The sequence below is a fragment of the Pangasianodon hypophthalmus genome, chromosome 14 (assembly GCF_027358585.1).
Source record: "Pangasianodon hypophthalmus isolate fPanHyp1 chromosome 14, fPanHyp1.pri, whole genome shotgun sequence".
Classification (NCBI taxonomy): Eukaryota; Metazoa; Chordata; class Actinopteri; order Siluriformes; family Pangasiidae; genus Pangasianodon; species Pangasianodon hypophthalmus.
The window spans coordinates 17473700-17484763 of NC_069723.1; the positions used below are offsets into that span (position 1 = coordinate 17473700).

Genomic DNA, 11064 nt, shown 5'->3' on the forward strand with positions numbered 1-11064 from the left:
GACAGAACATTAGCACAACATTCAGGTATATGTATATGGCAAGTTCTAAGAACCTATATGTAAATAATTCTCTTGCATTCTTCAGAAAACATAATGTAATAAAAGTTTGGATTCACAATGTTCTCAGCATGTTACTCAGCATGTTCCCTGTTAGGCAAATTTACATCACTGAAACGTTGGTGTTAAACGTTGCTGCAACTAAAAAGCAATGCAGCAATATTGTAAGGTAGTTTAAATGCTTAGAAAACACTCTAGGTACCAAAAGGTTTTAAAATTGTAACATTCAAAAAACTTTCTGCTAAACTAAAATAGTTAGCTGGGATATGAGCATCTAATTTTTAACTTTATATTTTATTGCATTGTTTTACAGTTATTTTTATGAACTACATCAGTGTTTCCTGAATGCAGTTTCTAAAGCCATTCCAGAGGCACATGTTCTTATTCACTCTCAGCTTCTGACAAACAATACACATGAACCAAGCAATCAAGAACACTTAATACCTGGTTCAGGTGAAATGGAAGCAGTGCAGAGCAAATAAGTGGACCATCTTGATGGAGTGTATTGTGAAGCAATGAAATAAAATAACATTATGATAACATGGTACATTGAGTAGAAATCTCTTAATAAAATCTTTTTTTATCTTTGCATTAGCTACACTACCTGGACATTGATGTAAATTGGCTCCTCTTTCGGTGTTAAAGGTGGCTTTGGCTCATAGTTGTCCTTTTCCTTTTCTGATGATTTGTACCTGTGTAAAGATGGCAATATAATGATTCTCATATTCGATTTGTTTTGTGTTATTAGGGATATTAACATTTAGGAAGAGTATAACTCCGAGTCATCACAGATATGACAAATTTGATCTGGTGTGTAAACAAAAGTGACATTGCATGTCCAGGCTATGTTTCAACATAGCTGCAGTTACACTGGGTTCAGAGATTCGCTCTTGTTTTTGGGGATGTGGTCAGTATGTTGTTCACAGGCAAGCCTGAGTCTGCCATCTGCATTGTTATATTTGACACACATATCAAAGCAATGTCTTACCCATTATGTTCCACTGTACAAGGCACAACAGAATTTCTATAGTAGACTGACTCCTGTCGTGGAAGATCAACTCCCCTGCAAGTAAATTTAGATTTCTGTAAACACCCATTTGTTTGTTTGTTCATGGTTTCTTTTCAATATTCTATTCAGGAATAATATAAACAAAAAATTAATTAAAAGTAATATCAGGTTCTATATTATTTACTTTCAGAAATCTTAACATACAGTAATCACAGTTCTCTCTCTGAGGTAAACTAGTTAGTTAGTTAGTTAGTTAGTTAGTTAGTTCAACACGAAATGAGCCATCAAATTAAAATTACACAAAACCGTTCAAATAAAACCCACCTTCTTCGTCTGCAGATAAATACCAGCACTGTAATAATAATAGCTGCTAGAAGAACAAGAGTTATAGGAAAAATGATGGTAAAGTGCTTGCTCGAAGAATCAAGTTCTGATTTTGCTGAAGTCGCTGTTCAACAAAAGAATAGCAGGAAAGAAAAGAAATTCTGAATTAGTCCATTCAGGCAGTTAAATTAAATAATCATGTTTGGCAATGTTACAGCTCTTACAATATGGTTTGGAATATCAGTGTAATTTAAGTTTTCCATAGCTTGCAATGTTTTGGTAAGAAAGGCAGGTCGTGTTTCTCCTCAGCCATTTAAGCAACATAGACCTGCTAATATGAGCTATGTTTTCAAAAAATTCTTTACCATATGAACATGGGTAACTTTTTTAACATCCCATATAAAAATGTAATATAATGCAATATACAGTATGTTCAATATAGTCAAAAAACTAGTAGTATAGCAGTAATATGTTTTAAAATATTACAATTTAGATTAGTGTACTGTCTCTAAATTAGAAGGGATGTAAAAATATACTTCTGCTATTACGCAAACAAGGTTTAGACTGTTGACAATTTTTTAATTTTAGCTGTTATGCTAAACAGTGCTAGCTGTGTTTTACCAAGGTACAGTAGGATGAATCACAATGTTTTTGTGTTCATCAACGTTTATTGCTCCTTTGATGCTGACCACATCCTGTTTGAAATGCACGACCTGACCCTGATAGAGTCACCTCTGTGATACACAGAAACTCGCAGACAGGCATCACTAAGCTTCTTCTTCTTCAGAAATACTGGCACATTTGTAAACAAAAAAAAACACAACTTTGTACTCATTCCTCCATAACAATATTTGCTACTGATTGTTGCACCATGCTTTATCCTTGTTATGTACTACAACTACATGTATCCCTTCCATATTGCCTTTTTTACAGAAAATGCTCACCAAGTATTTTTGGCGTATACATTGCATTTTCTGTTTTCACTCTGCCCAGTTTCTTCAAATTTACTTTTTATTTCATAAACATCCATTTTTGTGTAAGTAAGTAAGTTGTATTCCACCAGTAGCACACCCTGGCTGGCTATGCAGGGTAGAAAATGCAAATAATTATTGTTATTTTTATTGTGTCATTATTTATCGTCAGTTATTCTAGCATAGTTTTTTTAATTTAATTTTATTAATTTTATTATTTTTTTATTATTAATTTTGTTATTTTCCACAGTTAACTGTCTTTGAGCTTTGATACTTACTGGAGGATGTGTTTGTTTGTTCAGTGGTTCCTGTAATAAAAAAAACATGAAACATTACTAAATTATTTTTGATAGATGTTAGTTATTGTTTGATAGATGGCCTTTACGCTGTCACACTGCCCAGGAAAACTGACATTAAAATTTCTCATGTAAGTGTACATTTTGATGCTTGCAAAAGAATGTTCTGTAATGATGTAAATGATTAGAGATGTGATCACACTAACCTTGAAAAGTAATTTGCAAAAAAAAAAAAAAACTTGTTTGAAACAACAGAAGTATGACCTATACCTACATACAAAACAAGGAAAGATTTTAATATTTTCAAAGCATCCTAAAACATATTAGCGTGTTCACACTTTGGACACAAAATGGACACAATGAAAAAGATTCTCCTTTTTGCCTTATGACAAACAGCAAAAACAGTAACGCATAGGCAGTGAAGTTAATCCAGTGGATTAAATATCCAATTTTGTCAGGTAGTAAATGCACACGGCTGTATGTATGACATGTGAAAAGTACATGATTCATTTTTCATGATAAGGACTGAGTTCTGAGCTCTAATGAGTGTAGACTGACATTACCTGGCAGTAAATGTACAGGACAGTAAAACTGTGTAATGCGGCAGAATTTCTAAAAGGAGCAAATGTCTAACAAAATATTTTTATTCTCTGATTTAACTAGCGTGTTAGCCAAATATGATTTTGTTTAAAAAAAAAATTATGTTAAACTATGAATGTAAAAGTTTATAAGTATGAACAGAATAAACATATGCTTGTGTTTTTTTGCAATGAGCAAACCATAGTCTTGCAATAAAAGAAATTAATTTTCAGAAGTGTCTTTGAAAATATTGCAAAACTAATGAAGTCTGATGCTTTCACAAGTTACCCACACAATTATTAAGTTTCAGTCTCAAGGTTTCACTGCTCAGAAGTAAATGTCATTCATTTCTTTAGAGCACATAATTGGGTATTTCATATTAAATCATGTTTAAATTGTTTATGTCTTCTACAAAACTGTATGTCAGGCATAATTCCTGTGATATAATCCTGCTTGAGGGTTTTCTGGTTTTACTTATGACTTATTTATGAAACTTGTGGTTAATAGTTAACATTTTAAAGCTGTAATTTAAAGAGCCAATTTCTACTTGAAGGTAGCATTTCCACCAAATTAGCAGAGAACAGTCACCTTTTCTGTTATTTTCCAAGAAGTGGGTTCAGTGCTGAAAATTTGCAATCGCAAATGAGTCATCACAAAGCCAAATAAAGTTGTTCTTATCTTGACTGTCTATTTTCATTTGGCCTTTATCTAGTGCTTTCCAGAAAGCCTTGATGTCCTTTTTTTTTTCTCTTTCAGGAGGATGGTACTCCACTGTGCAGGAAATGCTTATGTTACTGGATGTCATAATATTAAACTTTTCTGCCGTTATGCTGATTCTCCAGTTTCCTTTATTGAGTAATAAATAAATGATAAAGTGAATTAATTGACATTATTTTTTGTGTTGTTATTATTATAAAAATTTACAAATCCAAATTCAAAATTAAAACATGTTAATAATAAGAGAATAATTAAGAGATGTGGTTAAATGTCAAATATCTTCATACCACAGCACTGCTGAATGCTTGAATGCTTGATTCTGATTGGCCAACAGTAATTCTGCTGCAAAGTTATATTAAAGTGCTTATTCCAACACATTATCATTTTTATAGTAATAACATACACGTATGTATGGCGTATGCTCCATGTAAACAGATTTAAAAACGATATTTAGCATTTTCAGAAGTCTCCAGTGTCAGCTCTTTGTAACACTCAGAGATTAAGCTGTAACTTGAAGTTTTCTGACAAGTAAAACACTTTGTGAGTTTCTTGCTAACATGACAAGCTGCATTTATTTCCACTTTTATTTCTTACTTAATGTTGCATGTAAAATATCTTACCTGTAGTACTGGTGACATCGCAGAACATACAACATATGCTAATTATTGTTATCCACAGTGAAAATCCCATCTAAAGACAATCAATTGGTAAAACCAATGAGTGATAATATGTAACATAATTTCAAGAAAACTTGAAAACTGAGTGCTTTCTAATGTTTAAGCACTTTATTACTGCTGCTGATGCTTATTTAACCTTTCAGAAATACATCCATAAATATTTTTAATAAATAATAATATTATTAAGATATTTCATTTAAGGTTAAAAAGAGGAAACTCACACTGAAGAGAAGAGATGTCTAAAGCTGAGCAGCCTCAAGTCCTGTATATTGCAAGATTTACTTGACAAGGTTTTTGCTGTAAACTTCCTGTTTCTCCATAACCACATGGGTTAAGAAACACTCAGGAAGTGTGTGAAGTGTTTGTGTGTGTGTGAAAGCGCAAAAAAAAAAAAAAAAAAAAAAAAAAACAATAAAACTTAAGGATTTCTCATCACATGTAGCTGAACCTGCTCACTACATGCAAATACTGCTTAGTTATGCAGAGGTGCTTGCATCTGATGCCTGAGACCACACATTTCTCCTCCATTGTATGTTCTGCAACAGTGAGACAGATTTATGAACAAGGAAATGATAGCTTTCTTTTACAGAGGTGTGAAAGCCCCCATCACATGTGACATTTCTTCTCTCAAAGCACAGGTTTTAAGAGGCAGATAAAAGCTTGCAACAAAAAGCTCTGTTTTTGGAGGGAAAATAGGTAAGTCACAACTTTAAAAATACTCATATATACATATAATTTGGATTAAACTTTTATCCTAGCAACTGGATTTCCAAACGTCAATTATCTCAAGCTGATTGTGTAGGTGTACGGCAGGAACGCTGGACACGTGCTGCACTTGTAAAAGTAAATGGAACATGCATTTGTGTGTTAACCATTAGGTTATGTCACGTGTAACATATTTGCAGTAAAGGGAAAAGAGCACATCCTGCTGTGCTTTTTCTGATAAAATATTGCTCAAAGGTGTGTGAAAAAAGGTTGATAAGTGGCACGGAAAAACAACTGAAAACGATTCTTTATTTAAAGTTAAAATGAAACTTTTACTTGAAGTAAAATTCTCTAATTTGGCCTTTGTTTAGAATTATTCAGTACAGCGTCTAGACTACTCTTATTCAATATGCACAAAAAGTGAAAGCTGTTTAATCAAAGTGAAAGTATCATAAGCTTAAACTGATGTAATGTTTGAATGCATTTGAGTGCCTGGATTGTATTATTTGCATATTGGTCTTGTGTTTACAGTTGTTATATTTCCCTCTGGATGCATTTATGGAATCAGCATATATGTGTGGCTATCATTTCTAATGTATGCCAATCAGCTTTTGCATAAAAATATACCACTAGTAGTAATGTTTATGGCAAGAGCAAGATGATGTGATTATGCAGGAGATGTTGACTTTTCTTTCATTCAGGAAGAGATGCTACCTAATGAGTTCCTTTTTGCTGTAATCCATCTTTCAGGTAATATGTCTGGCTATATTTAAAGTTTTAACTATTTTAAATACAATATTGTACTATAACTATTTGCTTTATTACTGGTCCATAAATATGTAATGGAAACACCACATACAGTACATTTCACATATGATTATGTGAATATGTGAAAAATAAAACTATATTATCTACATATAAATATAATATTGTAATATAATTTTATATTTATATGTACATAATATGGTTTCATTACACACATCTAAATATAATATTGTAATTTAATATTACACTAAATAAATCTTATGGAAGAAATCACATGTGAAAAATTAAAAACACATGCCCGACATATGAAGAATTATATGAATGCTCAAACAAACTCTTTTCTGTAACGGTCCCTTTTGTTGGCAGGTTGTGGGTAAATAATGATCAACAGTTTACTGTATAAAGCTTAATTTGGTGTTCATGCAATGAGAAACTGTGATTGAAAATATAAATAAGCATAAATAACGATTCAGAAAGTTTATTTCTATCTGGTTATTTCTATTCTATTATTTTTAAATGACAATTCTTACTCTCCATGTCCAACCATAGCATTTGTCAGTGGTCACATATGTGTGGAACAGCTGCCAACCATTGTACATCTCACTGAGGGAGAAAATGTGACCCTGTCATGTCACATCCGTGCAGATGAAGGGGAGAAAATTTCTAAATTCCGTGTAGAGTGGTACATTGAGGGGGCTGATGGACAACTACATGAGGTCGGAAACCTTTCCCAGCTTAGAGGAAGGTTGCATGAGAAGGCTAATAGCAATCAGCAAAGTGCAAGCCTTTCACTCTCCTCTCTCAAGCTAAATGACACCGGCAAATACTTCTGCAATTTCATCTACCAGATTGATCAGAAAATATTACAGCTTTATGCGAATGGCACAAGCCTCATTGTCCAAGAGGAGGTGACTACAGAGACGACCATCCTCAGTACCACAAATAATACTGGTAATAATACTGGTAAGTCATATTTTATAATTTATTATTATTATTATTAGGGGTCTAAGTACAGAAGGTGCTGGAACCCTGTTGCTTTGCATGAGTTTTTCTTATTTTTATTTTTCTCCCATAAAATGAATTATGCATAGTAAACCATAAATCGTAGACACAGAGAACTTGGTGATTAGATTGTACTCTCTCCTGATACTCAGGCAAAAGGATGGGCCCGACTGGCCTGATGGTTGCGCTATTAGCGCAGCTTTTTATATTTTGGCCCATATCTGATGAACTGTCCTACAAACAAAATTCTTTTGTCTTCTGATTCCTTGGTTTATGCCATATAAAACGCACCAAAAACCTTTGAGCTCTGCCCACTTAGATTTTGAGCTTCTTTGCATAATATGTGAAAACTACTTTTTTGCAAACTAGTCCTAGGATTTCTGCCATATCTTCAAAAAAGTGCCAAATTAATCACACTGGTCTACAAGGAGAAAGCCTCGGAAATGAAAGTAGCAAAATTTTACCAGAATTGGGACACTAATAAAGGAAAATTAAGTCCTGAGTGTTAATTGGCTCCAGTTTCCAAGATACAGCTTCAGGTCAAAATTCCACCAAAATAATTCAAAATTAGTGGGGGGTGTGTGCGATTATGCTCCATAACTTTTCTGCAAAAAGTGATATAGCAATGAGAATGGTGCCACACCAATCATTATAAATTTATCTTTTTATTGATACCAATAACATAACTTTCCATTCATTTATTGCTTTTTTTCATGGAACATTTTCATGCGTTTTTTCATGAAAAACTGACCGAAACTACACATTTGAATTGACACATGTAATGCAACAATAATGAGGGGCCCAACTCTTGTCCTGATCCCCTATTTTGCATCCAAAATATAGGTTGTATGCCTTTTTTTACCACTGCCGTCATACTGCACTTTTGAGATGCAAATGTAACCTTGCCACAAATGTAGCAGAAGTTATCCGCGTTGTTTACACAGTTTCGAGGCATCTTGGTTTCTGAGGGAAAATATCACGCGACTGTTCCTTGGAAATGTTAGGCAATGACACTTTCACAAGCCATCAAATGTTACTGTATGATGAGTAGATCTGGCCAAGACAAATGTACTCTGCAATAAAAGACCAATAAATTACAGTTAGGTAATAATCTTTAGTCTCAAAGTGAAGATAAATTTATAAACTTTCATATGGTACCATCTTCATTGTTCTACCGTACTTTGTCGAGAAGTTACGAGGCATCATGATCATCAGACACCCCCCTCCTTTGTAGGCAAATGTACTCGCCTGTGTATAGATAATTATAAATCTTTAGCATGAAATATCTTGAAAACTTTAGCCAACCAGCACCTTTATCACCTGTTTTCTAATTCATCTAATCAAAATATGTAAGAATTAGCACATTTTATCTCAGAGATCGATTATTTCCCAAAATTTGTAGACCAGTGTTATCAACATCTGACCCTCAGTAATTATCAAAAGCATTTATAAACAATAATGCCATCATCTGCCAATCAGTTCTAGCCAATCAATGCCAATCAATTCTTAATTTACTCAAAAAGCTATAATTCAAGACAATAAATTGATTCACATAACACTTGAAAAGCATGGTCAGGATTCGATTCTGAGGTGATGTGCAATGTTAGGGTGTTTCTCCGGAATTGTAAGTCAGATTGAGTTGAAATTTGGTAAACTGCATCTTTATGCTAACAGGGTTTAAAAAAAAAAAAAAAAAACGGCCACCAGCCAGCAATCAGTAGGCATTTTGTATGGTTTGCATTGGGTTGCAATCACATACCTGATAGGAATGTATAGCTATGGTCCCTCCACTGTACTGTGTAACTATATTTGCTGTAAGTGTGTAGCAACTGGACATTTTGGGCACTACTTGCACTCCAGGGGTGCTTGGACCCCACAGATTGCCACATAAGACTATTATTATTATTATTATTATTATTATTATTATTATTATTATCATGCTTTTAATTTTCAGATGCTGATACTGAGAACAACGTCACAGAAAATGTCCTTCTCACATTCCTTCTTTCTCTTCCGTTATCATTAAAGTTTGTGGCAACTGTGTTTATATGCTTTTATACTTTATTTTCCTATACATCAACTTCTATTTCTTGTCCTGGTTTACTTAGAAATGTAAGGTGACATCTTTCTAAATGTCTCTACATGGCTTCTGTTTATCACCTAACATAAGTGAACCGTATGACTCATAAACACCCACAGATGTCAAAATGTCCTTCTATGCATAAATATTACAATTCTTGATGTTTGTTCTAACTTGTGGCTTCTCTCACATGTTCGCAATTATGAAAAAGGTGTCAAATGTGTGTCAATGCATGAAAGTGGCTATAGGCAGAAACATTATTTCTTCTTTGTCCTCACGTGAGGAAAAAATTAATGTGTTAGTAGGAACTTAACACAAATATTGACTTGGACCTAGTACTGTTATTTTTCCTCCCAGAACATCATGGACAGTGTGAAGATGAAGATTTTTAAGCCATTATAAGAACATGACAGATGGAAGACCCTTTACTCCGTAAAATGTTTGAGTCTGTTATACACTTTTAAATGCTGTGGTGTTTCTGACAGTGTCTCTACTGAGAAATACATATTGATGTGTATACGCATATATGTACATATTACCAATGCTTAGATTTTACGCTCACTTTTCCATTTTGATACTTTTAGTTAGGACTGTAAATGTGAAATACTGAATGGTCTAATTAATGAAAGAATCTAACGTTAATTATTAAAATATTCAAGAATCAAAATACACAAGATACATATTCCAGAGGCAGGAGTGCTGTAAAAAGGTGGGGCTTGAGGATGATTCCATGGATCCTGAGTAGACAGGGGGCCCATAGCGACCACACATGATGAAAATTATCCAGGAGAACCAAAGTTGTCCAGTTAGAGGGGGCTCAATGCATTAAATCATAAAATGGCCTTAAACATCAATGAACTGAAGCAGTGTTATAAAGAAGAGTGGGCCAAAATTTATCCAAAATGATGTGACAGACATGTTACTGTTATTATAATTATGTTAATTATGTTATTGTTATTATATAATTATAGAGTGTACTTGTTTTTTTTTTCGCACCTTGTTTCTGAATGTTTTGAGTAAAAAAATGACTATAAAATTGAAATCTGTTGTGTGTTTTTTTTTTTTGTTTTTTTTTTTTGTCACCTGAGGTTATTTATTTGTTTATAGAAGTTGGCGAGGACCACACAATTGTTATTAAGGCCTTGATAAATAAAAACATAGAATTGAAGGAGGGTGTACTTTCTTTTTCCCAGTGCCCTTGGACAGAGAATGGACAATAGCTAAGTAAGAAAGTAGAAAGATTGTAATGAACATTAAATTCCAAGTGATAAAAAACAGTTAAAGAAACAGCAAACAAATTAACCAGTTAATGAATAAGAAGCACTGCTTCTGTTACAAGGTTAGAAGCCTTTTTTCTGCAGATTTTTTTTCACCCACTTATGAGTCACTGTCACCACCCTCCTTGTTGACCACTTAAATGGAAAAATTATTATGACTAATTACTGAACCAGGCATTTAAATACTGCATTTTTTCACAACTATGCACTAAGTTAAGAAGCATCATTCACTACCAAGTTCTTTAGACAGCTCTCTGTACAACAGTTCAACACATTGATGACACAGCCGTGAAAGTACCACACATATGTATAAACTCTGAATAATACTGTCAAATTCCCATGCAGGTTTTCTTCTAACAAGAACATTTTTGCCAAACGAAGAGATGTATATTTATGTAGTAATTTTTTCCCTTTAGTTTGTTTAATTATTGTCTGTTAATAATTTAAGTGATAATTTAAGCGACCCCAAACACCCCCCCACCCCCCCCCCCCCCCACCCCACCACTACCACCGCCCATTTACAACAGAGCAGTCCATCTTGCTGCCATTAGAATATATGATACAATATATATATCATAAACAAATAATTACAAATCACAAGTGCT

General features: G+C 33.6%; 1 long non-coding RNA gene across 2 annotated transcripts; it reads left to right on the forward strand.

Annotated features, from left to right (window-relative positions):
• The first annotated feature begins 5054 nt into the window (after window positions 1-5054).
• Window positions 5055-10190, forward strand: LOC113539288 (uncharacterized). Of its 2 annotated transcripts, XR_003403915.3 has the most exons (5): window positions 5055-5159; window positions 5269-5326; window positions 6037-6085; window positions 6650-7063; window positions 9057-10190. It is a non-coding gene; the product is annotated as an uncharacterized LOC113539288 (long non-coding RNA). The 2 variants fall into 2 exon arrangements; XR_004579528.2 differs by lacking the exon at window positions 5055-5159 and having other exon boundaries at window positions 5180-5326.
• The last annotated feature ends 874 nt before the right edge of the window (window positions 10191-11064 follow it).